General features: G+C 50.0%; 1 pseudogene; it reads right to left on the reverse strand.

The window, feature by feature from the left end:
- Positions 1 to 539: 539 nt before the first annotated feature.
- The window catches only part of LOC128070900 (testis-specific Y-encoded protein 3-like), an 88,183-nt pseudogene continuing 65,203 nt past the window's right edge, over positions 540 to 23,519 (reverse strand).

A 23,519-nucleotide genomic window follows, 5' to 3' on the forward strand; every position in this document is an offset into this window, starting at 1 on the left:
TTGCACAAAGGAGAATCACAGTCTTTTTTGGAAAGGACACTTCATGAGGAATAGTAGATGAGCCCCAATTTAAGAAGAGCCTGAAGGTGGACTTGTTGGCCATGGAATGACAGTTCGGAGATGTGCAGCTGACTCAGTTATAAACTGGAGTGACTTTGGCCTGTCCAGGCTACTTCAGCTACCTCAACCTTCTCTAGTTAGAACCTGTTTTTTCTGTACAGTTTTCTACACTTGCTCTTACTGATTCCCTCATGGCCTGGTGTCACTCTCTATTCCAAGGAGTCTCATTTGCTTCACAAGTGACTTAGATACAAATTGGAGTGACTTTGACCTGGCCAGGCCACTTCATCTACCTCAAGGTTCTCTAGTTAGACCTGTTTTTCACTACAGTTCTCTACCCTTGCTGTCTCTTGCTGATTCCCTCATGCCCTGGCGTCACTCTGTATTCCATGGAATCTCACTTTCTCCACAAGTGAAATAAACGACCCAAGTTCCTGGACAACACTTATACCAGTGCTCAGTCCCAGGGGCCCCAACTCTCATCCTCCCGGGACGTCTCGTGTTGCAGTCTTCCTCTTCACATAGTACTGCAAAGGATTGCGCCACAGATCCTTTATGAAGATCTGCCAGGGAAATGAGCAAGGTCAGCACAGGGCTGGCCAGTCCATGAGCCCACCCGTGCACCACCAAGAAATCCAATATAAATCACCAGTTTTGGCCCAGTGGCCACGTGGTACCCCACCTCAGCAATCCAGTCAGATCCTGTGAAGTCATGGTCAAAGAAGCAGTTGAAGAAATTAATGCTGCTGTTGTGGTGCCTGCAGCTGTATGCCTTACATTAAAACCCCTGGTACCACTCAATGGGAGTGGAATGAGATGCTTGGTATCCTGCAAGAAAAGGAGTATGGGAGAAAGACCTAAATCGCTTTCCAATGCAACCTACACTTTTCTGCTCCCACCCTCAAAATCCAGGGAGCTGCCTCTTGCCAGCGATGTTAATCAGAAACTCCTTAACAATCACTTCATTCTGGAAATACCTATTCCTCTGAAAGGACAATGTGATCTTGTAGTGTTGAGCGGGATGCCTGCATTCCTCCACCTGCCAGGACAAAGTGTGGGTGGTGGGGTGGTGGGGTGGGTGTGAAACCTCTTTACAGAAGAGCTGTCCTTTCCAGTTTTCAGGGATAAACCATGTCCTCTCCCCCCCTTAGTCACCTCTGCTCCACAATCATCAGTGTCCCTGCCTGACCTTCAAGTTGGTCATGAAGTGAAGCATGTCTTCATCTTGGTTGCTCATCAAAACTGACATTTGTGGGTAGTTCATAAACTGCTTAGGTGAAGGAGCTTCTAGATGCTAGAGGGAAAAGTGCTGGAAGAACAAATCTAGCCTAAAGTGTAGAATGACATTGTTTTGACTTTAACTTGCTACTAGTTAACTTGTCACATTTATGTTGACACAGACTGTATGAACGCCGAACAAGGCCCAAGGCTGTGCCTATGCATGCACTACCAGAAGAGGTTCTGTTCCCAACAGGAAGGCCCTAAGTTGGACCTCAGCCTCATGAAAGTTAGCTTTCTTCTGGAAAACAAGCACTCCTAGCTAAAACCAATACGACCGCTTAAACATCCCAACCTAACCATTAAATTCACTCAGCTTTTCAGAGTAGATGTGGATTCCAGACAAGCCTTTTCTCTGAAGAGTCCCTGGTGCTAATGACAATTCTGACTGGAACCTCTCCAAGAAAGGCCCAAGTATCAATTTGTGGTAGCCAGACAGCAAGAATATCACACCTAATATCAGGAACAAATATGCCGGAAGGTAACTGTTCAGTTTAGTTCAGTTCATTCGCTCAGTCGTGTCCGACGCTTTGCGACCCCATGAATTGCAGCACACCAGGCCTCCCTATCCATCACCAGCTCCCGGAGTTCACTCAGACTCACGTGCATCGAGTCAGTGATACCATCCAGCCATCTCATCCTCTGTCGTCCCCTTCTCCTCCTGCCCCCAATCCCTCCCAGCATCAGAGTCTTTTCTAATGAGTCAACACTTTACATGAGGTGGTCAAAGTACTGGAGTTTCAGCTTTAGCATCATTCCTTCCAAAGAAATCCCAGGGCTGATTTTCTTCAGAATGGATTGGTTGGATCTCCTTGCAGTCCAAGGGACTCTCAAGAGTTTTCTCCAAAACTGCAATTCAAAAGCATCAATTCTTTGGTGCTCAGCCTTCTTCAAGTCTGGCTCACACATCCATACATGACAACAGGAAATACCATAGCCTTGACTAGACGGACCTTAGTCAGCAAAGTAATGTCTCTTCTTTTGAATATGCTATCTAGGTTGGTCAAAACTTGTCTTCCAAGGACTAAGCAACTTTTAATTTCATGGCTGCAATCACCACCTGCAGTGATTCTGGAGCCCCCAAAAATAAAGTGTGACAGTATTTCCACTGTTTCCCCATCTATTTCTCATGAAGTGATGGGACCGGATGCCATGATCTTCTTTTTCTGAATGTTGACCTTTAAGCCAACTTTTTCACTCTCCTCTTTCACTTTCATCCAGAGGCTTTTTAGTTCCTCTTCACTTTCTGCCATAAGGGTGGTGTCATCTGGATATCTGAGGTTATTGATATTTCTCCCAGGAATCTTGATTCCAGCTTGTGTTTCTTCCAGTTTAGCGTTTCTAATGATGTACCCTGCATATAAGTTAAATAAGTAGGGTCTCAATATACAGACTTGATGTACTCCTTTTCCTATTTGGAACCAGTCTGTTGTTCCATGTCCAGTTCTAACTGTTGCTTCCTGACCTGCACACAGATTTCTCAAGAGGCAGATCAGGTGGTCTGGTATTCCCATCTCTTGAAGAATTTTCCACAGTTTATTGTGATTCACACAGTCAAAGACTTTGGCATAGTCAATAAATCATCCAAAAATGTAAATTTTATACCAGAACTGCCAGATCTATAAACACTTTTGCAATAGCCCAGGTTAAAAAAAAAATAAAAAATCACAAGCACCAAAACAAGGGATACAAATTTGACACAGAAGACACGGATTCTTTGGATGATGGCACTTCTATGTTCTAGATGCATCTTCCGCCTCTCACAGGTCTTATGTTTCAGGCGAGTGTGCGCCCTTTGGGCTTTCTTATTAATGGAATCCAGCGCCAGCTGTAGGGCCACCAGCTCCACAGTGCAGGCCAGTCACTCGGGGTTCTGGGCCCTGCCTGGTCAGTAAGAGCACTGAAATGAGGCTCAAGAGTATTTCCCGGGGTTGAACAAGTGCAGGATCCAGCCGGTTCAGTGCAGGGTCCGAGAGTGAGGCTCAGTAGTGTTTGCAAGGGTCTTGCACAAGGTCTGGGCCAAACCTGATTCAGTGTCAGTACTTAGATGTCGATTCAAGAGTATTTGTTGAGGCTTCAAGGTGAGCAGAACTTAGCTTGGTTCAGTACAGGGACCAAGATGCGGGCTCAGGGGTATTTGTCGTGGTCTTGAACAAGGGCAGGACCGAGCATGGTCCGTGTAGGGATTGAAATGTGGGCTTGGGGGTGTTTGCTGGGGTCTTGCACAAACGCATGCCAATCATTGTTCAGTGCAGTGAGTGAGATGCAGGATACAGAGTGTTTCCTGGGGGATGGACCAAGGGCAGGAAACACCCTATCTCAGAGGCAGGCAGTGAGTTGCGGGCTCAGGATTGTAGGTCGCTGGCTTGAATATGGCCAGGACTAGACTGAGAGTCAGAGAGAGGCTCAGCAGTATTGGCCGGCACCTTGAATACATGCAGGACCCATCCTAGGTCAGTGCAGAGATGATGTTGTGGGCTCAGGAGTGTTCGTCAGGGCTTGAATAAAGGCAGGGTCCAGCCTGCCTGAGTTCTGGGAATGAGATATGGGCTCAAAAGTGTTGGTCGGGGCATGGAACTGGTGCAGGACCCAGCAGAATTCAGTTCAGGGACCACGATGTGGGCCCAGGAACGATTGTCTGGGGCTTGAACAAGGCCAGGACCCAGTCTGGATCAGTAGAGGGATCGACATGTGGGCTCAAGAGCATTTGCTGGGGGTGCAACAGGGGCAGGTCCCAAAATGCTTTAGTGCCAGGCTCTAGATTTTGGCTCAGGCCTGTTGTTAGGGGTCATGAACCTGGGCAGCACTTAGCCTCGTTCAGTGCTGGAACAGACATTTGGGCTCAGGGTTGTCTGTCAGTGCTTGAACATGGGAAGAAGTTAGCCTGGTTCAGTGCAGGGACCAAGAAGTGGGTTCAAGAGTATTTGTCATGGTTTCAAACAAGGGCAGAATCCAGCCTGGTCAGTGCAAGCACCGAAATGAGGCTCAGGAGTATTTCTCGGGGTTGAACAAGTGCAGGACCCAGCCTGGTTTGGTGCAGGGACTGAGAGGAAGGCTCAGTAGGTTCTTCAAGTGCTTTTCACAAGCTCTGGGCAAAGTCAAGTTCAGTGCAGGTACTTAGATGTCGGTTCAAGAGTATTTGCTGAGGCTTCAAGATAGCCAGAATGTAGCCTGGTTCAGTACAGGGACCGAGATGTGGGCTCAGGAGAAATTGTCATGGCTTGAACAAGGGCAGGACCGAGCATGGTCAGTGTAGGGATCTAAATGTGGCCTCAGGAGTGTTTGTTGGGGTCCTGCACAAGGCATGTCGGGCTTCGTTCAGTGCATCTAGTGAGATGTGGGATTGGGAGTGCTTCATGGGGGATTCACCAAGAGCAGGACACACCAAAGTTCAGAGGCAGGGAGCGGGTTGCAGGCTCAGGATTGTATCTTGGTGGCTTTAATATTGCCAGGACTAGCCTGAGGGTCAGAGAGAGGCTCAGTAGTGTTAGCTGCCACTTTGAACAAGTGCAGGACCCATCCTAGGTCAGTGCAGAGAGGACGTTGTGGGGTCAGGATTGTTTGTCAGGGCTTGAATAAAGGCAGGGTCCAGCCCACTTCAGATCTGGGAGAGATATGGGTTCAAGAGTGTTGGTTGTGGCATGGAACCAACGCAGGACCCAGCATAATTCAGCTCAGGAACAGCAATGTGGGCTCAGGAAAGATTGTCTGGGACAGCAGAAAGGTCAGAACCCAGTCTGGATCAGTGGAGGGACAGAAATGTGGGCTCCAGAATATTTTTAGAGGGCTTGTGCAAGTACAGGATGCACCCTGGTTCAGAGCAGGGACTGTATGTGCGATCATAAGTGTCTCTCAGGCTCTGAACAAGCGCAGGACCAGCCTCTTTCAGTGAAGGGACCCAGATGAGGGCTCAGGAGTAGTTTTCAGGGGCTTGGACAAGTGCTGGATCCAGCTTGGTTCCATTCAGGGACACAGATGTGTGCTAAGGAGTATTGTAGGTGTCTTGCACAAGGGAAGGAACCAGCCTGATTAAGGGAAGGGACGCAGTGGTGGTCTCAGGAGTATTTTAGAAAGCTATGACAACAGATGTGTGCTGAAGAGTCTTTGCCAGAGGCATGAATAAGTTCAAGATTCAGCCTGGTTCACTGTAGGGACCTAGTGGTGGGCTCAGGAGTGTTTGTCGAGGTCTTGCTCAAAGGTATGACCCAGCCTTCTTAAGTGCAGCGAGTGGGATGTGGGATCTGCAGTGTTTCCTGGGGGACTGAACAATAGTGGTTCACACCGTAGTTCCGAGGCATCGAGCTACTTGTCAGCTCAGGATTTCTTGCCAGTAGGTCGAATAAGGACGGGAACTAGCATGAGAGTCAGATACAGGCTCAGGTATGCTGGTCTGGGCCTTGAATAAGTGCAGGACCCAGCCTGGTTCATGGCAGGGACGTTGATGCAGGGTCAGGAGTGTTTCTCGGAGGCATAAACAAAGGCAGGACCCAGCATGGTTCAGAGCCTGAACCAAGTTGAGAGCTCGGGAGTGTTTGTCTGGGACTTGAACAAAGGCAGGGCCCTGCCAGGTTCAGTTCAGAGCCCAGGATGTGGGCTCAGGAGCATTTGCTGTGGTGCAACTGGGGCACTACCCAAAATGCTTCAGTGCCAAGCTCAAGATGTTTGCTCAGGCCTTTATTAGGGTCATGAATATGGGCAACGCTTAGCCTCGTTCCATGCAAGACCTGACATTTGGTCTCAGGGTTGTCTGTCAGTGCTTGCATATGGGAAGAAGCTAGCCTGGTTCAGTGCAGAGACCGAGATGTGGGTGCAGAAGTATTTGACATGATGGATGGCAGGACCCAGTCTGGTCTGGGTAAGCACTGAAATGAGCCTCAGCAGTATTTGACGGTGTAGAAAAAGGGCAGGACCCAGACTGGATCAGTGCAGCGACCTTGAGGGAGGCTCATGAGTGTTTGCAGGGGCTCACACAAGGCCTGGACCGAGCCTGGGTCAGTGCAGGTACTTAGATGTCGATTTAGGAGTATCCATTGAGGCTTCAATTGGGCAGACCTTAGCCTGGTTCAGTACGGGGACCAAGATGCGGGCTCAGGGGTATTTCGTGGTCTAGAACAAGGGCAGGACCAAGCATGGTCCGTGTAGGTATCGAAATGTGGGCACGGGAGCGTTTGTTGGGATCTTGCACAAAGGCACGTCGAGCCTTGCCCAGTGTAGCAAGTGCGATGCCAGATTGGGAGTGTTTCCTATGGGAATTGACCAAGGGCAGGACACACCCTAGTTCAGAGTCAGGGAGCGAGCTGTGGGCTCAGGATTGTAGGTCGGTGGTGTAAATGGCCAGGACTAGCCTGAGAGTCAGAGAGAGGCTCAGCAATGTTGGCTGGCATCTTACCTTGAACAAGGGCAGAACCCATCCTAGATGAGTGCAGAGATGAGGTAGTGGGCTCAAAAATGTTTGTTGGGGCTTGACTAAGGGCAGGATCTGAACTGCGTGAGTTCTGGGAGTGAGATATGGGCTCAAAAGTGTTGATCAGGACATGGAACCAGTTCAGAACCCAGCAGAATTCAGTTCAGGGACCGCAGTGTGGGCCCAGGAGCAATTGTCTCAGGCTTGAAGAAGGCCAGGGCCCAGTCTGGATGAGTAGAGGGACTGAAATGTGGGCTCCGGAATATTTGACGAGGGCTTGTGCAAGTATAGGACACAGCTAGGATCAGTGCAGGGACCGTATGTGGCCTCACACATGTCTCTCAGATCTGAACAAGCACAGGAGAAGGCTAGGTCAGCAAAGGAACCTTGATGTGGTCTCAGGAGTCGTTTTTACGGGCTTGAACAAGAGCAGGATCCAGCTTGGTTCCGTTAAGGGACAGATGTGTGCTAAGGAGTGTGTAGGTGTCGTGCACAATGGCAGGACTCAGCCTGAATCAGCGAACAGACCTAGAGTTGGGCTGAGGAGTATTTTTCGGAAGCTTGGACAACAGATGTGCACTGAGGAGTGTATGCCGGAGGCTTTGTCCAGTGCAAGATTCTGCCTGGTTCACTGCAGGGACCTAGTGTCCTAGGGCTCACTTGAGTGTAGTGAGTGGGATGTGGGATCATCCATGATTCTTGGGGGACTGAACAATGGTGGTACACACCATATTTCCAAGGCATGGAGCTGCTTGTTGGCTCAGGATTGCTTGCCAGAGGCTCGAATAAGGCCGGGAACTAGCATGAGAGTCAGATACAGGCTCAGTTATGTTGCTCGCTTCCTTGAATACCTACAGGACCCAGCCTGGTTCATGGCAGGGACGGAGATGCAGGCGCAGGAGTGTTTCTCGTCGGCCTAAACAAAGGCAGGACCCGGTATGGTTCAGTGCTGGACCAGAGCTGTGAGCTCAGGAGTATTTGTTGGGCGCTTGAAAAAAGGCAGATCCTCTCTGGTATCACTGCAGGGTGCAGGATGGGGGCTCAGGAGCATTTGCTGGGGTGCAACAGGGTAGCTTCCAAAATGCTTCAGTGCCTTGCTCAAGATGTTGGCTCAGGACCGTTATTAGGGGTCATGAACATGGGCAGCGCATGGCCTTGATCCATGTAGGATACGACATTTGGGCTCAGGGTTGTCTGTCATTGCTTTCACAACAGAAGAAGCTAGCCTGGTTCAAAGCAGTGACCGAGAAGTGTGTTGAGAAGTATTTGTCGTGGCCTTGAAGAAGGGCAGGACCTAGCATGATTTGGTGTGGAGACAGGGAGGGAGGCTCAGGAGTGATGCAAGGGTCTTGCACAAGGCCTGGGGCCAGCCTGGGTTAGTGCAGGTCCTTAGATGTTGATTCAGGAGTATACCTTGAGGCTTCATGATGGCTGACCTTAGCCTCATTCAGTACAAGGTCCGAGATGTGGGCTCACGGGTACTTCTTGTGGTCTTGAACAAGGGCAGGACTGAGCATTGTCCGCATAGGGATCGAAATGTGGGCTCGGGAGTTTTTGTTAGGGTCTTGCACAAAGGCACATCGATTCTTTTTCAGTGCAGTGAGTGTGATGCCGGATGGAGAGTGTTTCCTGGGGGACTAACCAAGGGCAGGACACAAGGACATACACTAGTTCAGAGTCATGGAGCAAGTTGTGGGCTCAGGATTGTAGGTCGAGTCTTGAATATGGTAGGCCTAGCCTGAGAGTCAGAGAGAGGCTCGGTAGTGTTGGCCAGCACCTTGACAAGTGCAGAACCCATCCTAGGTCAGTGCAGAGACGACGTTGTGGGCTCCAGACTGTTTGTCGGGTCTTGACTAAAGGTAGGGTCCAGCATGAGTGAGTCCTGGGAGTGAGATACGAGCTAAAGAGTGTTAGTCGGGCCATGGAACCAGTGCAGGACCCAGCAGAATTCAGTTCAGGGACAGCGATGTGGGCCCAGGAGCGATTGTCTGGGGCTTGAAGAAGGCCAGAACCCAGTCTGGATCAGAAGAGGGACTGAAATGTGGGCTCCGGAATATTTGTCAAGGGCTTGTGCAAGTACAGGGCCCAACCTGGTTTAGTGCAGGGACCGTATGTGGGTCATGCGTGATTCTCCAGATGTGAACAAGCGCAAGACCAGCCTGGGTCAACAAAGGGAGCTAGATGTGGACTCAGGAGTCGTTTTCAGGGGATTGAACAAGCGCAGGATCCAGCTTGGTTCCATTCAGGGACACAGATCTGCTCTAAGGAGTGTTGTATGTGTCTTGTACAAGGGCAGGTCCCAGCCTGATTCAGTGCACGGACCTAGACGTGGGCCCAGGAATATTTTTCGGAAATTTCAACAACAGATGTGTGCTGAGGAGTGTTTGTTGGAGGCTTTATCCAGTGCACGATTCAGCCTGGTTCACTGCAGGGAGCTAGTGTCCTAGGGCTCAGGAGTGTCTGTTGGGGTCTTGCTCAAAGGCATGACCCAGCCTTCATGAGTGTAGCGAGTGGGATGTGGGATGGCCTGTGTTTCCTGATGGACTGAACAATGGTGGTACATACCATATTCCAAGCCATCGAGCTACTTGTCAGCTCTGGATTGTTGGCCAGTAGCTCGAGTAAGGCCGGGAACTAGCGTGAGAGTCAGATGCAGGCTCAGCTATGTCGATAGGGGCCTTGAATAAGTGCAGGACCCAGCATGGTTCATGGCAGGGACATTGATGCGGGCGCAGAGGTGTTTCTCGGGGGTAAAAACAAAGTTAGGACCCAGCATGGTTCAGAGCCAGAACCGAGATGTGAGCTCAGGAGTGTTTGTTGGGGGCTTGAACAAAGGCAGGGCCCTATTGGGTCAGTGCAGGGCCCAGGATGTGGGCTTAGGAGCATTTGCAGGGATGCAACAGGGGCAGCTCCCAAAATGCTTCAGTGCCAGACTCAAGGTGTTGGCTCAGGCCTCATATTAGTTGTCATGAACATGGGAAGCACTTAGGCTCATTCTTTGCAGGACCCGACATTTGGGGGCAGGGTTGTCTGTCAGTGTTTGCACGCAGGATGAAGCTAGGTTGGTTCAGTGCAGAGACCAAGATGTGGGTTCAGAAGTATTTGTCGTGGACTTGTAGAATGGCAGGATGGAGCCTTGTCCGGGTAAGCACCAAAACGAGGCTCAGGCGTCTTTGTCGGGGTGGAAGAAGGGCACACCCAAACCTGGTTCAGTGCAGCGACCAGGAGGGAGGCTCGGCAGTGTTTGCAAGGGTCTTGCACAAGGCCTGGACCCAGGCTGGGTCAGTGCCGGTCCTTAGATGTCGATTCAGCAGTGTCTGTTGAGGCTTCAAAATGAGCAGGCCTTAGCCTCAATCAGTACAGGGACTGAGATGCGGGCTCAGAGGAATTTCTTGTGGTCTTGAACAAAGGCAGGACTGAGCATTGTCCACAAAGGGATCGAAATGTGGGCTCAGGAGTGTTTGTTGGGATCTTGCACAAAGGCACGTCAATCCTTGCTCAGTGCAGTGAGTGCAATGCCAGATTGGGAGTGTTTCCTGGGGGGACTGACCAAGGGCAGGACACATCCTAGTTCAGAGTCATGGAGCGAGTTGTGGGCTCAGGATTGTAGGTCAGTTGCTTGAATATGGCCGGGCCTAGCCTGAGATTCAGAGAGAGGTTCAGCAGTGTTGGCCGGCACCTAAAACAAGGGCAGGACCCATCCTAGGTCAGTGCAGAGATGACGTAGTGGGCTCAGGAATGTTTGTTGGGGCTTGGCTAAAGGCTGGGTCCAACCTGAGTGAGTTCTGGGAGTGAGAAATGGGCTCAGGAGTGTTGGTCAGGGCATGGAACCAGTTCAGGACCCAGCAGAATTCAGTTCAGGGACCACAATGTAGGCACAGGAGTGATTGTTTGGATTTGAAGAAGGCCAGGACCCAGAATGGATCAGTAGAGGGACCAAAATGTGGTCTCTGGGATATTTATTGAGGGCTTGTGCAAGTAAAGGTCCCAGCTTGGTTCAGTGCAGGGACCATATGTGGCCTCATGCGTGTCTCTCGGGTCTGAACAAGCGCAGGGCCAGACTGGGTCAGTAAAGGGACCTTGATATGGGCTCAGAAGTCATTTTTAGGGCCTTGAACAAGCAGAGGATCCAGCTGGGTTCTGTTCAGGGACACAGATGTGCGCTAAGGAATGTTGCAGGTGTCATGCACAAGGGCAGGACCCAGCCTGATGCAGTGCACGGGCCTAGAGGTGGGCCCAGGAGTATTGATCGGAAGCTTGAACAGATATGTGCTGGGGAGTGTTTTTTGGAGGCTTATCCAATGCAAGATTCAGCCTGTTTACTACAGGGACCTAGTCTCCTAGGGCTGAGGAGTGTTTGTCGGGTTCTTATTCAAAAGCATGACCCAGCCTTCTTGAGTGCAGTGAGTGGGATATGGGATCGCTAGTGTTTCCTGGCGGAATGAACAAGGCGGTACACTCCATAGTTCCAAGGCATGGAGCTACTAGTAGGCTCAGGATTGCTTGCCGGTGGCTCGAATAAGGCCGGGAACTAGCATGAGAGTCAGATACAGGCTCAGGTATGTTGGTCGTGGCCTTGAATATGTGCAGGACCCAGCCTGGTTCATGCAGGGATGGAGTTGCAGGCACAGGAGTGTTTCTCGGAGGTATAAACAAAGGCAGGACCCAGCATGGTTCAGTGTCAGACATGAGTTGAGAGCTGAGGAGTGTTTGTCGGGGGCTTGAACAAAGGCAGGGCCCCGCTGGGTACAGTGCAGATTCCATGATGTAGGCTAGGGGCATTTGCTGGGGTGCAACAGGGGCAGCTCCGAAAATGCATCAGTGCCAGACTCAAGAAGTTGACTCAGGCCTGTTATTAGGCATCATGAACATGGGCAGTGCTTTGCCTCGTTCCATGCAGGGCCCAACATTTGGGCTCAGGGTTATCTGTCCATGCTTTCACTTTGGAAGGAGCTAGCTGGGTTCAGTGCAGTGACTGAGACGTGTGTTGAGAAGTATTTGTCGTGGCCTTGAAGAAATGCAGGACCTAGTGAAGCTCAGTTTAGGGACCAGGAGGGAGGCTCGGGAGTGTTTGCAAGGGTCTTGCACAAGGCCTGGACTCAGCCTGGTTCAGTGTATGTCCTTAGATATCAATTCAGGAGTATCTGTTTAGGCATACAGATGGGCAGACCTTAGCCTGGTTCAGTACAAGGACCGAGATGAGGGCTCAGAGGTATATCTCATGGTCTAGAATAAGGGCGGGACCCAGCATTGTCCACGTAGGGCTCTAAATATGGGCTCGGGAGTGTTTGCTGAAGTCCTATACAAAGGCACGTTGATCCTTGTTCAAAGCAGCGAGTGTGATGCCGGATCGGGAGTGTTTCCTGGGGAGACTGGCCAAGGGCAGGACACAAGGACACACCCTAGTTCAGAGTCAGGGAGTAAGTTGTGGGCTCAGGATTGTAGGTCAGTGGCTCGAATACGGCCAGGACTAGCCGGAGAGTCAGAGAAAGCCTCAGCAGTGTTGAGCGGCACTTTGAACAAGTGCAGGACCCATCCTAGGTCAATGCAGAGATGACGTAGTGGGCTCACAAATGTTTGTTGGGACCTGACTAAAGGCAGAGTTCAACCTGTGTGAGTTCTGGGAGTGAGATATGGGCTCAAGTTGTTGGTCAGGGCATGGAACCAGTTCAGGACCCAGCAGAATTCAGTTCAGGGACCGCGAAGTGGGCCCAGGAGCAATTGTCTGGGGCTTGAGAAGGCCAAGACCCAGTCTGGATCCATAGAGGGACTGAAATGTGGGCTTCAGAATATTTGTCCAGGGCTTGGTCAAGTACAGGGCCCAGACTGGTCCATGCAGGGACCATATGTGGCCTCACGCGTGTCTCTGTGGTGTGAACAAGCTCAGGACCAGCCTGGATCAGTGAAGGGTCCTAGATGTGGGCTCAGGAGTCGTTTTTAGGGGCTTGAACAAGCGCAGGATCCAGCTTGGTTCAGGGACACAAATGTGCAGTAAGGAGTGTTGTAGGTGTCATGCACAAGGGCAGGACCCAGCCTGATTCAGTGCACGGAACTAGAAGTGTTCCAGGAATATTTTTTGGAAGCTTGTACAACAGATGTGTGCTGGGGAGTGTTTGCCAGTTGCTCTATCCTGTACAAGACCCAACCTGGTTCACTGCAGGGACCTAGTGTCCTAGGGCTCAGGATTGCTTGTTGGGGTCTTGTCAAAGGCATGACCCAGCCTTCTCGAGTGCATCGAGTGGGATGTGGGATGGCCTGTGTTTCCTGGGGGACTGAACAATGGTGGTACTCACCATAGCTCCGAGGCATGGAACTAGTTGTCAGTTCAGGATTGCTTACCGGTGGCTCGAATAAGGCTGGAAACAAGTATGAGAGTCAGATACAGATTCAGGATTGTTGGTCGTGGCCTTGAATACCTACAGGACGCAGCCTGGTTCATGGCAGGGATGGAGTTGCAGGCCAGAAGTGTTTTCAGGGGTGTAAACAAAGGCAGGACCCAGCATGGCTCAGTCCCAGACCCGAGTTGTCAGCTCAGGAGTGTTTGTCAGGTGCTTGAAAAAAGGCAGAGCCCCGGCGGGATCAGCAGGGCCCAAGATGTGGGCTCAGGAGCATTCTCTGGGGTGCAACAGGGGCAACTCCCAAAATGCTTCAGTGCCTTGCTCAAGATGTTGGCTAAGGCCTGTTATTAGGGGTCATGAACATGCACAGCGCATTGCCTCATTCCGTGCAGGACTTGACATTTGGGCTCAGGGTTGTCTGTCATTGCTTGCACATCGGAAGAACCTAGCCCTTTTCAGCGCATTGACCAAGACGTGTGTTGAGAAGTATTTGTTGCGGCCATGAAGAAGGGCAGGACCAAGCATGATTTGGTGTGGATACAGGGAGGGAGGCTCAGGAGTGTTTGCAAGGGCCTTGCACAAGGTTGGGCCCAGCCTGGGTCAGTGCCAGTTCTTAGATGTTGATTCAGGAGTATCCGTTGCGGTTTCAATATGGGCAGACCTTAGACTCGTTCACTACAGGGACCAGCCCTGTAGTGCGCGGAACTAGATATGGGCTCAGAGGTAATTCTTGTGGTCTTGAACAAGGGCAGGACCGAGCATGTAAGCGCAGGTATCGAAATGTGGGCTCGGGGGTGTTTGTTGGGATCTTGCACAAAGGCACGTCAATCCTTGTTCAGTGCGGCGAGTGTGATGCCGGATTAGGAGTGTTTCCTTGGGGAACTGACCAAGGGCAGGACAGAAAGACACACCATAGTTCAGAGTCAGGGAGTACGATTTGGGCTCGGGATTGTAGGTCCATTGCTTGAATATTGCCTGGCCTAGCCTGAGAGTAAGAGAGAGTCTCATCAGTGTTAGCTGGCACCAAGAACAAGGGCAGGACACATCCTAGGTCAGTGCAGAGATGACGTGTGGGCTCAGGAGGGTTGGTCGGTGCTGAACTAAAGGCAAGATCCAGCATGCATGAATCCTGGGAGTGAGATATGGGCTAAAGAGTATTGGTCGTGGCATGGAACCAGTGCAGGACCCAGCAGAGTTCAGTTCATCAGGGAAAGTGATGTGGGCCTAGGAGCGATTGTCTGGGGCTCTGGAAGGCCAAAACCCAGTGTGGATCGGTAGAGGAAGCAAAATGTGGGCTCCGGAATATTTCTCAAGGACATGTGCAATACAGGGCCCAGCTTGGTTCAGTGCAGGGACAAATGTGGCCTCACGCTTGTCTCTCGTGTCTGAACAAGCGCAGTATAAGCATTGGTCAGCGAAAGGACCTAGATTTGGGTTCAGGTGTCGTTTTTAGGGGCTTTGACAAACGCAGGATCCAGTTTGGTTCCATTCAGGGACACAGATATGCACTAAGGAATGTTGTAGGTGTCATGAATAAGGGCAGGACACAGCGTGATTCAGTACACGGACCTAGAGGTAGGCCCAGGAGCATTTTTTGGAAGCTTGAACAACAGATGTGCACTGGAGAGTGTTTGCCGGAGGCTTTACCAGTGCTAGAATCAGCCTGGTTCAATGCAGGGACCTAGTGTCCTAGGGATCAGGAGTGTTTGTCGGGGTCTTGCCCTGAGGCATGACCCAGCCTTCTTGAGTGTAGCGAGTGGGATGTGGGATGGCCTGTGTTCCCTGATGGACTGAACAATGGCGGTACACACCGTAGTTCTGAGGCATCGAGCTACATGTCCGCTCAGGATTGCTTGCCATTGCCTCAAAAGAGTCCAGGTGAGTCTAGCATGAGAGTAAGATGCAGGCTCAGCTATGGTTGTAGGGGCCTTGAATAAGTACAGGACCCAGCTTGGTTCATGGCAGGGACTTAGATGCGGGTGCAGAGGTGTATTCCTGGGGCGTAAAGAAAGACAGGACCCAGCATGGTTCAGAGCCGGAACCGAGATGTGAGCTCAGGAGTGTTTGTCGGGGGCTTGAACAAAGGCAGGGCCCTGAGGGTCAGTACATGGCCCAGGATGTGGGCTTAGGAGCATTTGCAGGGATGTAACAGGGGCAACTCCCAAAATGCTTCAGTTGCAGACTCAAGATGTTGGCTCAGGCCTGATATTGGTGGTCATGAACATGGGAAGCACTTAGCCTCATTCCATGCAGGACCCGACATTTGGGCACAGGGTTGTCTGTCAGTACTTGCACTTGGGAAGAAGATAGCCTGGTTCAGTGCAGAGACCAAGACGTGGGTCAGGAGTATTTGCCATGGCCTTGAAGAAGGGCAGGACCCAGCCTGGTCTGGGTAAGCACTGAAAAAAGCCTCAGGAGAATATTTCAGGGTGGAAGAAGAGCAGGACCCAACCTGGTTCAGTGCACCTATGGGGAGGGAGGCTCGGAAATGTTTGCAAGCGTCTTGCACAAGGCCTGGACACAGCCTGGGTCAGTGCAGGGCTTAGAAATCAAGTCAGAAGTATCTCTTGAGGCTTCAAGATGTGCTGACCTTAGCCTGGCCAATACAAGGACTGAGATGCAGGCTCAGGGGTATTTCATGTTTATGAACAAGGGCAGGACCGAGCATGGTCTGCGTAGGTATCGAAATGCGGGCTCGGGAGCGTTTGTTGGGGTCTTGCACAAAGGCACTTCGAGCCTTCTTCAAGGCTGTGAGTGCGATGCCAGATTGGGAGTGTTTCCTATGGGGACTGACTAAGGGCAGGATCCACCCAATTTCAGAGTCAGGGAGCGAGTTGTGGGCTCAGGATTGTTGGTCGATTTCAATATGGCCACGACTAGCCAGAGAGTCGGACAGAGGCTTAGCAGTGTTGTCTGGCAGCTTGAACAAGGGCAGGACCCATCCTAGGTCAGTGCAGAGAGGACATAGTGGGCTCAGGAATGTTTGTCGGGCATGATGAAAGGCAGGGTCCAACCTGTGTGAGTTCTGGGAGTGAGATGTGGTTTCAAGTTGTTGTTCAGGGCATGGAACCAGTTCAGCATCCAGCAGAATTCAGTTCAAGGACCGTGATGTGGGCCCAGGAGTGATTGTCTGGGGCTTGAAAGAGGCCAGAACCCAGTCTGGATCTGAAGAGGGACCAAAATGTGGCCTCCGGAATATTTGTCGAGGGCTTGGTCCACTACAGGGCCCAGCTTGGTTCAGTGCAGGGACCATATGTGGCCTCTCACATATCTCTTGGGTCTGAACAAGCACAGGACCAGCCTGGGTCAGGGAAGGGACCTAAATGTGGGCTCAGGAGTCATTTTCAGGGGGTGAACAAGCAGAGGATCCAGCTTGGTTCTGTTCAGGGACACAGATGTGTGCTAAGGAGTGTTGTAGGTGTCATGCACAAGGGCAGGACCCAGCCTGATTCAGTGCACAGACCTAGAAGTGGGCCCAGGAGAATTTTTTGGAAGCTTGAACAACAGATGTGCGCTGGGGAGTGCTTTTCAGAGTCTTTATCCAGTGCAAGATTCAGCGTGGTTTACTGCAGGGACCTAGTCGCTTAGGGCTCAGGAGTGTTTGTTGGGTTCTTGTTCAAAGGCATGACCCAGCCTTCTTGAGTGCAATGAGTGGGATGTGGGATCGCTAGTGTTTCCTGGGGGAATGAACAACAGTGGTACATGTTAGGGACCAAACAACGGTCTCTAGGACCTGAGTCATGTTCACCAAAAAGAGACAGGATATGCGCTCATCCTGCCTGGCCAATCATGTAACGCCAGCTATTCCTGTAACTGAGACAAAGAACTGCCTGTATATAAATCACCATACTCCTTTGTTCGGGGCTCTTGTCGAATTCCCTTGTGTGGGATGAGACTTGGGCCCTAGCGCACTAGAGATAAACTCCCTTCTTGTTTTTGCATTACTGTGGTGGACTTGCTCTCTCGGTCGGTTCGGAGATATGGGCTTGGAGCATAACATTTGGGGGCTCGTCTGGGATCTCCATCCCGCCAGGGAGGACAACTCTCCTGGTAAAAGGGAGTAACCTCGTTAGGAGATAAGAGCTCTGAGCACCGGTGCTAATGTTGCAGAAGCCCAGATTAAGTCCGGGGCCCAGTTTCGTGCTGGGGAGGCATCTGGGTGTAAAGTGCAGAGGTAAGCCCAGCGTAAGGCCGGGGCCCGGTTTCATGCTGGGGAGGCGGCTGGCTCTGGTTACTGGATTAAGCCCAGCGTAAGGCCAGGGCCCGATTTCGTGCTGGGGAGGCAGCTGGCTCTGGTTACTGGATTAAGTCAGCGTAAGGCTGGGGCCTGGTTTCGTGCTGGGGAGGCAGCTGGCTCTGGTTACTGGATTAAGTCAGCGTAAGGCCGGGGCCCGGTTTCATGCTGGGGAGGCAGCTGGCTCTGTGAACATCCTGCAGGTAAGATTGAGTGCATTGTCGGTGGCCACCTTGTGTTTGTAATCTGTTTGTCTATTCGTGGTGTCTGCGGTGCTCTTTGTGTGCTCTGTTGGCTCCCAGTGTACTTTTCTATGATCATGGGACAAACAACTTCTACTCCTTTATCTCTTATGATTAACCACTTCTCTGATTTCAAGTCTAGAGTACAAAATCTATCATTGCTGGTAAAAAAAAGCAAGTTAGTAACTTTTTGTTCTGCCAAGTGGCCTGTTTTTGATGTCAGCTGGCCACAAGAAGGCACCTTCAGCCTGCCTACTATTGGAGCGGTCAGAGAAAAGGTGCTCGCCCCCTACACTTCGGGACACCCAGCCAGACCAAACTCCATACATTTTGGTCTGACAGGACCTGGTGGAAAACACCCTGGCCTGGCTAAAACCTTTTGTTTTTCAGCCCCTCACTTCCCTTCCCTCTTCCCCGCCCTTGCTTCCACAGGTTCCACAGGTTTCATCGGGAAAAGCCAGAAAGAAAACCAAGCCTTCAGCTCCTCCCAGAAAAAGGGGCCCCACCTAGGGAACTTGAAAAAAGGCAAAAAAAAAAAAAAAAAGGCCAGCGTAGCGGAAGAAGACCCGGAGGTTCCCTCCTCCACCGTTCATGCGTTTCTGGTCCGGGCAGGGCCAGCCAGAGAGGGTAGAAAACGGACATATCAGTATTGGCCCTTCTCCACTAGTGATTTGTACAATTGGAAAACCCAGATTCCCTCCTTCTCTGAAAAACCACAGGGTCTTATTGATCTTTTAGAGTCTATCCTGTTTACTCACAGTCCCACTTGAGATGATTGTCAGCAACTGTTACAGGCACTTTTTACTACAGAGGGGCGCAAATAGATCCTGTCAAAAGCCTGGAAAAATTGTGCCAGGAGTGGATGGGAGGCCCACAATACAGCCTAACCTCATTGAGGAGGGGTTCCCCTTGGTGTGACCCAACTGGGACTTCGAACGCGCTAAAGGTAAGGAGCATCTCCGAGTGCACCGTCAGACTCTCATGGCTGGCCTTAGAGCGGCCGCCAAAAAGCCAACTAAATTGGCCAAAATAAATTCAGTGAGACAAGAGCCAAATGAGAGCCCAGCAGCCTTCCTGAAAAGGATAATGGAAGCTTTTAGACAGTATACCCCTATGGACCCACAGGCAGATGAGTCACGAGCGGCAGTTATGTTAGCATTTATAAATCAAGCAGCCCCTGATATTAAAAAAAAGTTACAAAAGATAGAGAAGTTAAGTAAACAATCCTTGCAAGATCTAGTGAGGGCAGCCGAGAGAGTTTTTAATCATAGAGAGACCCCAGAAGAGAAAGAGGACCACATTAAAAAAAAAAAAAAATTAGAGCTTAAAAAAACCCGTAAAAATAAAAAAGAGCTGGCCCAGATATTTTTTGCTGTGGTTAAAAACAAAAACAGGTTCCAGAAAGAAAAAAAAAAATTGGACTCAAAAACTGAAAAAAAAAAACCTGACAAGGCGTAAGCTTGATAAAAACCAATGTGCGTTTTGTAAAGAGTTTGGACATTGGAAAGATAAATGCCCCCCAAAAAATCTAAAAGAGGGGCCCAAGAACCCCAAGAACGAGACTCCCTCTCCAGACAGTCATATTCTCTATGTGGGTGAGGATAGCGACTAGGGGGGTCAGGGCTCGAAGCCCCTCCCCAAGTCCTGGGTAACTATAAATGTGGAGGAAAAACCAGTTGGCTTCATGGTGGATATGGGAGCTCAATACTCAGTCTTAAACCAAAAAGATGGACCCATATCTAAGAAAAGTAGCTGGGTGCAGGGAGCAACCGGGACTAAGCGATATGGATGGACTACAAAATGGCATGTAAACTTGGGGGCCCACCAAGAGACCCATTCCTTTCTGGTGATACCTGAGTGTCCAGCGCCCTTGCTGGGAAAAGATTTACTGTCTAAAGTAAATGCCCAAGTTTATTTCGACCACAGGCAAGTGTCAGTTTTAGATGAAACCGGGCATCCTCTTCAGGTCTTGTCTCTGGCATTAACAGATAAATACAGACTGTACTTGCCAAAGGCCCCAGCGACAATAAGTCCAGAAGTACAGCCATGGGTTTGGAGATACCCTCAGGCCTGGGCTAAAACAGCAGGAATGGGACTGGCCAAACAGAGGCCCCCTATTATTGTGAAACTAAAAGCCAGTGCCTCACCAGTGAGAGTGCAACAATATCCCATGAGTCAAGAGGCTCGGCAAAAAAAAAAAAAATTACTCCTCACATACAACGCCTCATAGACGCTAGGGTCTTGAGAAGGTGCCGGTCCCCACAGAACACTCCCCTGTTGCCTGTGAAAAAGCCTGAGGGAGCTGATTTTAGACCGGTTCAAGATCTACGAGAAGTCAACAAACGGGTAAATGATATTCATCCTATGGTTCCTAACCCTTATACATTGCTAAGCAACTTGCCTCCAAACTACATTTGGTACACTGTTTTAGATTTAAAAGATGCCTTTTTCAGTTTGCCTCTTGCCCCCGCAAGCCAAGAGATCTTTGCCTTCGAATGGCAGGAAGACGGTGGTCAGACCCCTGCGCAGCTGACATGTACTCGCTTACCACAGGGTTTCAAAAACTCGCCCACGTTATTTAACGAGGCCCTGAACGAAGACCTCCATGAGTATCGGATTGAACACCCTACCGTTGTTTTATTACAATATGTTGATGACCTTATGCTGGCAGCGGCTACAGAAAGAGTGCCAAGAGGCAACAGGTGACCTTCTCCAAACCTTGGGGACTTTAGGTTACAGGGCCAGTGCCAAAAAGGCCCAGATTGCCAAGCAAGAGGTTACATACCTCGGTTATAAGATAAAACAGGGCCAGAGGTGGCTAACAGAGGCTATAAAAAAAACCATCCTCCAGATCCCTGAGCTGGCTAACCCTAGACAAATGAAAAAATTTCTGGAAACTGTGGGATATTGCCAGTTATGGATCTTGGGGTTTGCAAAAAATGCCAGGCCCCTATATAAAGGGACCAAAAAAAAACAAGGACTAAAAATGGACTGAGCCAATAAAAGAGGCCTTCCAAGAGCTCAGGCGAGCCTTGCTAAAAGCTCCTGCCCTTGCCCTCCCTGATCCATCTAAGCCTTTCCAATTATTTGTAGATAAAAAGCGGAGGATAAAAAAAGGGGTACTAACACAGAGATGGGGACCATGGAAGCGACCTGTAGCTTACCTTTCCAAGAGACTGGACCCAGTGGCAGCCGGATGGCCACCTTGCCTCCATATCATCGCAGCCACCATGCTCTTAGTCCATGATGCTAATAAACTGACTTATGGACAGAGACTCTTGGTCTACACTCCTCATGCCATAGAGAGAGTTTTAAAGCAACCCCCAGGTAAGTGGCTTTCTAATGCCCGCTTGACACACTACCAGGCCTTGCTACTTGACACCCCACGGATTCATTTCCAAACGCCCTGCACTCTAAATCCGGCCAGTCTTTTGCCCAATCCGGAGGAAAATAGCCCCCTCCATGATTGTGATGAGATACTGGCCGGGGTAACAGCAATGCGAAAAGACTTAACCGATACTCCACTGGATAACAGTGAGCTAAAACGGTTCACAGATGGCAGCAGTTATGTAAAAGATGGACAGAGACGGGCGGGAGCCACAGTAGTAGATGACTCTGGACAGACGATATGGGCAGAGGCCCTTCCCCCGGATACCTCAGCACAAAAGGCAGAGTTAATTGCCCTGATTCAAGCATTAGAGAGAGCCAAATAAAATAAAATAAAATAAAATAAAATAACTATTTTCACTGACAGTTGCTATGCTTTTGGCACGGTACACATCCAGGGCCCAATATATCGGGAACAAGGGTTTTTAACAGCTAAAAAAAAAGAAATTAAAAACTTGCCTAAAATCCATAGGCTTTTAGAGGCAGTACAGATGCTTCAGGCAGTGTTAATAGTACACATACCTGGACATCAGAAGGGTGACAGCCCCACGGCACGAAGAAATCATGCCGCAGACCTGGCAGCTCAAAAAGTAGCTGATAAAGATTTCATCACCCCTGTGTTGGCGATTGGACTTCCACCTCCAGGTATGGGAACTCTGCCCCCAACCCCTGAGTATTCATCCACAGACCTTGCTTGGATCCAAAACACACCAACCTTCAAAAAGGTAAAGATAGATGGTACTGAGACTCAGACGGCTACTTGATACTCCCTGCTCAGTTGGGACGGCAACTATGTGAGCATTAACACTTGTCTACTCACCTGGAAAAAAAAAGACTCTGATGCTCTTTCAAACTGCGCGCCTGTGATTTCCCCGGCACCAGACAACTGTAAAAAACATAGTGCATGCTTATAAGGCGTGTCAACAGATGAGGCCAGGAAAAGGACAACATGCAGGACTGAGGTATCGGGGGAAAGGGCCAGGGCAACACTGGGAAATAGATTTCACCGAGGTAAGGCCAGGCAAATATGGTTACCGATACTTGTTAGTGTTGGTGGATACCTTCTCAGGGTGGGTGGAGGCTTTTCCTACAAAGGAAAAAACCGCGAGGATAGTGGCAAAAAAAAAGATTAAAAAAAAAATAGTTCCCAGGTTTGGCCTGCCAGTGACCATCGGCTCTGATAATGGACATGCTTTTGTGAGTCAAATAGTTCAGAGCCTTGCCCTAGCCCTGGAGACTAAATGAAAGTTACATTGTAAATACAGTCCACAGAGCTCAGGACAAGTAAAAAAAAATGAATCAGACTCTAAAAAAAACTTTAACTAAATTGGCTATAGAGACTGGCGGGGACTCCTTCCCTTCGCCCACTTCCGTGCGCGTAATACTGTTTATCAACTTAATCTGACCCCATTTAAAATTCTGTATGGGAGACCTCCCCCTGTATGTCCAATATTAAAGAAAAGAAAAAAAGAAAAACTACCGCCTCCCACGTTGGGACAATTCCAAGAGGCCTTGATGGCCTTAAGCAAGGTGCACTCTCATGTCTAAAAACTGCTCCAGGAAATGCATGTGGGTCAAAATAAGGGAACTATTCCCTCACATGACATTGGCCCAGGAGATTGAGTATGGGTCGAAAGGCACCAAACCAAGGCACTAGAACCCAAATAAAAGGGTCCTTATGTTGTTCTTCTTACCACCCCAACTGCCCTAAAGGTCGACAGTATTGGGCCTTGGGTGCATTGCAGCCACGTACGCCCAGCTGCTTCAGCAGAGCAAAAAGACGCTAAAAAAAAATGGAAAGCACCTCTGCACCCGTCCAACCCCTGAGGCTAAAGCTTCGAAGGTGCCAACAGGACCAGGACAGCTTGGCTGGGCCGTCTTTTGGATGACCCAGTTACTCTGCTCCGGAGCTGCCAGCGTGAACTCGCATCAACCCGTCAAGATCACCTGGAAGCTGCAAAATAGACTAACACGTGAGATGCTTAACTCCACCACCGCAATACATCCACCAAATACTTGGTGGCCAGACTTATACTTTGACCTTAAGCCAGTGGTAAATGTACCCTGAAATATGGGCAAGCTCCCAAATCATGCATTCTGGGCATGTCCAGGTGTGCCCAGGCATAACTAAAAGATCTGTGGAGAGATACAGAAAAGACTCTGTGCTGCCCTAAAAAAGAGTGTTGTTTTTATGCTGATCACACAAAAATAGTTAAAAAAATCTATGGCCAAAGTAAGAGAGGGACTAGCCCAATGTAAACGAAAGTGTGAGGCTCAACAAGGATGGTTTGAGTCTTGGTTTCAACAATCCCCTTGGTTGACCACCCTAATCTCCACCTTGCTGGGACCCCTGCTAATACTTCTACTGATGCTCACTTTTGGCCCATGTATTATCAATAGACTTATAGCCTTTGTAAAGGAACGCATAAATACAGTACAGCTGTTTGTGCTTCGACAACAATATCAAACTGTGTCTCAGGACCAAGAGGAAGATTCCTCTATATGATCTAAGGACAGGGGGGAATGTTAGGGACCAAACGACGGTCTCTAGGACCTGAGTCATGTTCACCAAAAAG

Source organism: Budorcas taxicolor, chromosome Y (assembly GCF_023091745.1).
Source record: "Budorcas taxicolor isolate Tak-1 chromosome Y, Takin1.1, whole genome shotgun sequence".
In the NCBI taxonomy this organism is placed as follows: Eukaryota; Metazoa; Chordata; class Mammalia; order Artiodactyla; family Bovidae; genus Budorcas; species Budorcas taxicolor.